This window comes from Arachis hypogaea, chromosome 19, assembly GCF_003086295.3.
Source record: "Arachis hypogaea cultivar Tifrunner chromosome 19, arahy.Tifrunner.gnm2.J5K5, whole genome shotgun sequence".
Lineage (NCBI taxonomy): Eukaryota > Viridiplantae > Streptophyta > Magnoliopsida > Fabales > Fabaceae > Arachis > Arachis hypogaea.
Window position 1 is genome coordinate 74616242 of NC_092054.1, and position 6951 is coordinate 74623192.

The following is a 6951-nucleotide window of genomic DNA, read 5'->3' on the forward strand; positions in this document are numbered from 1 at the left end:
CAAATAATTTGGCATTCAGCTTCATGATTGCACCAAGGTACTTGGTAACTTGCTCCTTAGTAACATCCTCATTCTCTTCAGAAGAGGAATACTCATCAGAGCTCATGAATGGCATAAGGAGGTTTAATGGAATCTCTATGGTCTCTAGATGAGCCTCAGATTCCTTTGGTTCCTCAAAGGGAAACTCCTTATTGATCACTGGACGTCCCAGGAGGTCTTTCTCCTTAGGATTCACGTCCTCCCCTTCCTCTATTGGATTCAGCCATGATGGTTATATCAATGGCCTTGCACTCTCCTTTTGGATTTTCTTCTGTATTGCTTGGGAGAGTACTAGGAGGGCTTTTGATCCTTCCATGAGAGATTTGGGTGATTTCTCCATGAGGGGTTATAGGTGTTTCCATATGGTTCGCCCATGTAATTCACCTCTGCTATTGCAGGGTTTTCAGGATCATAGGCCTCTTCTTTAGAAGGCGCCTCTTGAGTACTGTTGGATGCAGCTTGCATTCCATTCAGACTCTGAGAAATCATATTGACTTACTGAGTCAATATTTTATTCTGAGTCAATATAGCATTCAGAGTATCAATTTCAAGAACTCCCTTCTTCTGAGGCGTCCCATTACTCACAGGATTCCTCTCAAAAGTGTACATGAACTGGTTATTAGCAACCATGTCAATGAGTTCTTGAGCTTCTGTAGGCATTTTCTTTAGGTGAATGGATCCACCTGTAGAAGTATCCAATGACATCTTAGCTAATTCAGACAGACCATCATAGAATATATCCAGGATGGTCCATTCTGAAAGCATGTCAGAAGGACACTTTTTGGTCAGTTGCTTGTATCTCTCCCAAGCTTCATAGAGGGATTCACCGTCTTTCTGTCTGAAGGTTTGAACATCCACTCTAAGCTTACTAAGCTTTTGAGGAGGAAAGAACGTAGCTAAGAAAGCCGTGACCAGCTTATCCCAAGAGTTCAGGCTATCTTTGGGTTGAGAGTCCAACCACACTCTAGCTCTGTCTCTTACAGCAAAGGGGAAAAGCATGAGCCTGTAGACTTCAGGATCTACTCCATTAGTCTTAACAGTATCACATATCTGCAAGAATTTAGTTAAGAACTGAAAAGGATCTTCAGATGGAAGTCCATGGAACTTGCAGTTCTGCTGCATCAGAGAAACTAATTGAGGTTTCAGCTCAAAATTATTTGCTCCAATGGTAGGGATGGAGATGCTTCATCCATGTAAATTGGAATTAGGTGCAGTAAAGTCACCAAGCATTCTCCTTGTATTATTATTATTTTCGGCTGCCATCTCCTCTTCTTGTTCGAAAATTTCTGAAAGGTGCTTGCTGGATTGTTGTAATTTAGCTTCTCTTAGTTTCCTCTTCAGAGTCCTTTCAGATTATGGATCTGCTTCAACAAGAATATTCTTGTCCTTGCTCCTGCCCATATGAAAAAGAGAGAACAGAAAAATAATAATAATAGGGATCCTTTTTACCCAAGTATAGAGGTTCCCTTATGTGAGTAGAAGAAAAGAAGAATAGAAAATCTGAACTCAGAGAGAGAGAGAGTTCAGATTTTTGGTGGGTGAGGAAGAGATGTTAGTAAATAAATAAATAAATAGAAGGAGATGAGAGAGAGAGAGAATTTTTGAAAATTATTTTTTTTTTGGAAAAAGAGTTAGTGATTTTCGAAAATTGTTTTGAAAAAGGTTAGTAATTTTCGAAAATTAAAATAATTAGTTAATTAAAAAGAATTTTTGAAAAAGAGGGAGATATTTTCGAAAATTAGAGAGAGAGAGTTAGTTAGGTAGTTTTGAAAAAGATAAGAAATAAACAAAAAGTTAGTTAGTTAGTTGCAACAAATTTTGAAAATCAATTTTTAAAAAGATAAGAAGATAAGAAGTTAGAAAAGATATTTTAAAATCAAATTTTTGAAAAAGATAAGATAAGAAGATATTTTTGAAAAGATATGATTGAAATTAGTTTTTGAAAAAGATTTGATTTTTAGAATCACAATTAATGACTTGATTCACAAGAAAGCACAGGATATGATTCTAGAACTTAAAGTTTGAATCTTTCTTAACAAGCAAGTAACAAACTCGAAATTTTTGAATCAAAACATTAATTGATGATGTTATTTTCGAAAATTATGATATAAGATTAAGAAAATAGATTTTTGAAAAATATTTTTATAATTTTCGAAATTAATTAAGAAAAATAAAAAAGATTTGATTTTTGAAAAAGATTTTGAAAAAGATAAGATTTTTAAATTAAAAATTTGATTTGACTCATAAAAACAACTAGATTTTAAAATTTTTTGAAAAAGTCAAATCTAATTTTCGAAATTTTGAGAGAGAATAAGGGGAAGATATTTTTTTGATTTTTGAAATTTTAATGATGAGAGAGAAAAACATGAAAAATGATGCAATGCATGAAAGTTATGGATCAAAGCAAGGAATGCATGCAAGAATGCTATGAATGTCCAGATGAAAACCAAGAACACTTTGAAGATCATGATGAATATCAAGAACATATTTTTGAAAAATTTTTAATGCAAAGAAAACATGCAAGACACCAAACTTAGAAATCTTTAATGCTTAGACACTAAGATTTCAAGAATGCATATGAAAAACACCATACAACACAAAACACTAAAATATGAAGATCAATCAAGAAGGTTTATCAAGAACAACTTGAAGATCATGATGAATGCAATGCATGAATGCAATTTTCGAAAAATGCAAGATGAGTATGCAATTGACACCAAACTTAAAAATTGACTCAAGACTCAAACAAGAAACACAAAATATTTTTTATTTTTATGATTTTATGATTTTTTTGGATTTTTTGAAAATTATTTGAAAAATAAAAATAAGGATTCCAAAATTTTTAATATGAATTCCAGGAATCTTGTACTCTTATTCTAAAGCTCCAATCTGAGGGTTAGGCATGGCTTAATAGCCAGCCAAGCTTTAGTATTCAATTACATGCATTGAAGTGATTAGTTGAATCCTCAGACCAAAGGAATTTGGACATGGCTTTACAGCCAGCCAGGATTCTACATGCTTCATGAAACTCTAGAATTCATTCTTAAAAATTCTGAAGAAAAAATATATAAATTTTTTTTTGAAAATAAATTTTTTTTTTCGAAAATAAAGGAAAGATTTTTGAAAGATTTTTGAAAACTTTTTGAAATCAAAATAAGAAAAAAATTACCTAATCTGAGCAACAAGATGAATCGTCAGTTGTCCAAACTCGAACAATCTCCGGCAACGACGCCAAAAACTTGGTGCAAGAAATTGTGATCTTAGGCAACGGCGCCAAAAAAACTCTGTACGCACGTCTTAATAAATTATTTTCCATTCACAACTTCGATACAACTAACCAGCAAGTGCACTGGGTCGTCCAAGTAATAAAACGTTACGTGAGTAAGGGTCGATCCCATAGAGATTGTTGGTATGAAGCAAGCTATGGTCATCTTGTAAATCTCAGTCAGGCGGATAATAATTGATTATGGAGTTTTCGAAAATAAATAATAATTAGACAGAAAATAAAGATAGAAATACTTATGTATATCATTGGTGAGAATTTTAGATAAAGGTATAGAGATGCTTTCGTCCCTCTGAACTTCTGCTTTCCTGCTGTCTTCATCCAATCAGTCCTACTCCTTTCCATGGCTGGCTTTATGTAAGGACATCACCATTGTCAATGCCTACTTTTCATCCTTTCTGGAAAATGGTCCAATGCGCTGTCACTGCATGGCTAATCATTTGGAGGCATCACCGTAGTCAATGGCTGCATCCTATCCTCTTGTGAAAATGGTCCAAATGCTCTGTCACAGCACGGCTAATCATCTGAGGTTCTCGATCATACTGGAATAGGATTCACCCTCCTTTTGCGTCTGTCACTACGCCCAGCACTCGCGAGTTTGAAGTTCATCACAGTCATTCAATCCCAGAGTCCTACTCGGAATACCATAGACAAGGTTTAGACTTTCCGGACTCTCATGAATGCCGTCATCAACCTAGCTTATAGCACGAAGATTCTGATTAAGAGATCCAAGAGATACTCATTCAATCTAAGGTGGAACGGAAGTGGTTGTCAGGCACGCGTTCGTGGGGGAATGATGATGATTGTCACGTTCATCACATTCATGTTGAAGTGCGAATGAATATCTTAGAAGCGGAATAAGATGAATTGAATAGAAAAACAGTAGTACTTTGCATTAATTCATGAGGAATAGCAGAGCTCCACACCTTAATCTATGGAGTGTAGAAACTCTACCGTTAAAAATACATAAGTGAAAGGTTCAGGCATGGCCAAATGGCCAGCCCCCATGATCTAAGAACTAGACGTCCCCAGATGTCTAATACAATAGTAAAAAGTCCTATTTATACTAAACTAGTTACTAGGGTTTACAGAAGTAAGTAATTGATGCATAAATCCACTTCTGGGGCCCACTTGGTGTGTGCTTGGGCTGAGCTTGAATGTTACATGTGCAGAGGCTCTTTCTGAAGTTGAACGCCAGGTTGTAACGTGTTTCTGGCATTCAACTCTGGTTCGTAATGTGTTTCTGGCGTTTAACTCCAGACTGCAGCGTAGAACTGGCGTTCAATTATATATATTGACCATGTATGGACTATTATATATTGCTGGAAAGCCCTGGATGTCTACTTTCCAACGCAATTTGAAGCGTGCCATTTTGAGTTATGTAGCTCCAGAAAATCCACTTTGAGTGCAGGGATGTCAGAATCCAACAGCATCAGCAGTCCTTCTTCAACCTCTGAATTTGATTTTTGCTCAAGTCCCTCAATTTCAGCCAGAAAATACCTGAAATCACAAAAAAACACACAAACTCATAGTAAAGTCCAGAAATGTGAATTTAACATAAAAACTAATAAAAACATCCCTAAAAGTAACTAGATTCTACTAAAAACATACTAAAAACAATGCCAAAAAGCGTATAATTTATCCGCTCATCACAACACCAAACTTAAAATTTTAGCTTGTCCCCAAGCAACTGAAAATAAAATAGGATAAAAAGAAGAGAATATACTATAAATTCCAAACTATCAATGAAACATAGCTTCAATCAGATGAGGGGGACTTGTAGCTTTTTGCCTCTTGAATAGTTTTGGCATCTCACTTTATCCATTGAGGTTCAGAATGATTGGCATCTATAGGAACTCAGAGTTCAGATAGTGTTATTGATTCTCCTAGTTCAGTATGTTGATTCTTGAACACAGCTACTTTATGAGTCTTGGCCGTGGCCCTAAGCACTTTGTTTTCCAGTATTACCACCGGATACATAAATGCCACAGACACAAAATTGGGTGAACCTTTTCAGATTGTGACTCAGCTTTGCTAAAGTCCCCAATTAGAGGTGTCCAGCGTTCTTAAGCACTCTCTTTTTTTTTGCTTTGGACCTTGACTTTAACTGCTTAGTCTCAAGTTTTCACTTGACACCTTCACGCCACAAGCACATGGTCAGGGACAGCTTGGTTTAGCCGCTTAGGCCAGAATTTTATTCCTTTAGGCCCTCCTATCCACTGATGCTCAAAGCCTTGGGATCCTTTTTATTACCCTTGCCTTTTGGTTTTAAGGGTTATTGGCTTTTTGCTCTTGCCTTTTGGTTTTAAGAGCTTTTGACTTTTTCTGCTTGCTTTTTCTTTTTTTTTTCTTTCTATTTTTTTTTTTCGCCATTTTTTTTTCTGCAAGCTTTGTATTCACTGCTTTTTCTTGCTTCAAGAATCATTTTTATGATTTTTCAGATTATCAAATAATATGTCTCCTTGTCATCATTCTTTCAAGAGCCAACATATTTAACATTCTTAAACAACAACTTCAAAAGACATACGCACTGTTCAAGCATTCATTTAGAAAACAAAAAGTATTGTCACCACATCAATATAATTAGACCAAGTTCAAGGATAAATTCGAAACTCATGTACTTCTTGTTCTTTTGAATTAAAACAGTTTTCATTTAAGAGAGGTGATGGATTCATAGGACATTCATAACTTTAAGACAAAGTTACTAAATACTAATGATCATGTAGTAAAGACACAAACACAGATAATCACTTAGCATAAAGAAAACGAAAAACAAAGAATGTAAGAACAAGGAATGAGTCCACCTTAGTGATGGTGGCGTTTCCTTCTTGAGAAACCAATGATGTCCTTGAGCTCTTCTATGTCTCTTCCTTGTCTTTGTTGCTCCTCCCTCATTGCTTTTTGATCTTCTCTAATTTCATGAAGGATGGTGGAGTGCTCTTGATGTTCCACCCTTAATTGTCCCATGTTGGAACTTAATTCTCCTAGGGAGGTGTTGATTTGCTCCCAATAGTTTTGTGGAGGAAAATGCATTTGAGGCATCTCCGGGATCTCATGGTGATGAGCTTCATGCGTCTCTTGAGCTCCATGAATGGGCTCTCTTGTTTGCTCCATCCTTTTTCTTAGTGATGGGCTTCTCTTCCTCAATGAGAATGTCTCCTTCTATGTCAATCACAGCCGAATTGCATAGATGGCAAATGAGGTGAGGAAAAGCTAACCTTGCCATAGTGGAGGACTTGTCAGCCACCTTGTAGAGTTCTTGAGGTATAATCTCATGAACCTCCACCTCTTCTCCAATCATGATGCTATGGATCATGATGGCCCGGTCTATAGTAACTTCAGACCGGTTGCTAGTGGGAATGATTGAGCATTGAATGAATTCCAACCATCCTCTAGCTACAGGCTTAAGGTCCAGTCTTCTCAGTAGAAACGGTTTGCCTTTTGACTCAACTTTCTATTGAGCTCCTTCCACACATATGTCCATGAGGACTTGGTCCAACCTTTGATCAAAGTTGACTCTCTTTGTGTAGGGGTGTGCGTTCCCTTCCATCATTGGCAAGTTGAACGCCAACCTTACATTTTCCGGACTAAAATCTAAGTAATTCCCCCGAACCATGGTGAGATAATTC

At 36.3% G+C, this 6951-nt stretch overlaps 1 non-coding gene across 1 annotated transcript; it reads left to right on the forward strand.

The window, feature by feature from the left end:
* Positions 1-798: 798 nt before the first annotated feature.
* Positions 799-906, forward strand: LOC112780924 (small nucleolar RNA R71). The gene has a single exon (XR_003191730.1). It is a non-coding gene; the product is annotated as a small nucleolar RNA R71 (small nucleolar RNA).
* The last annotated feature ends 6045 nt before the right edge of the window (positions 907-6951 follow it).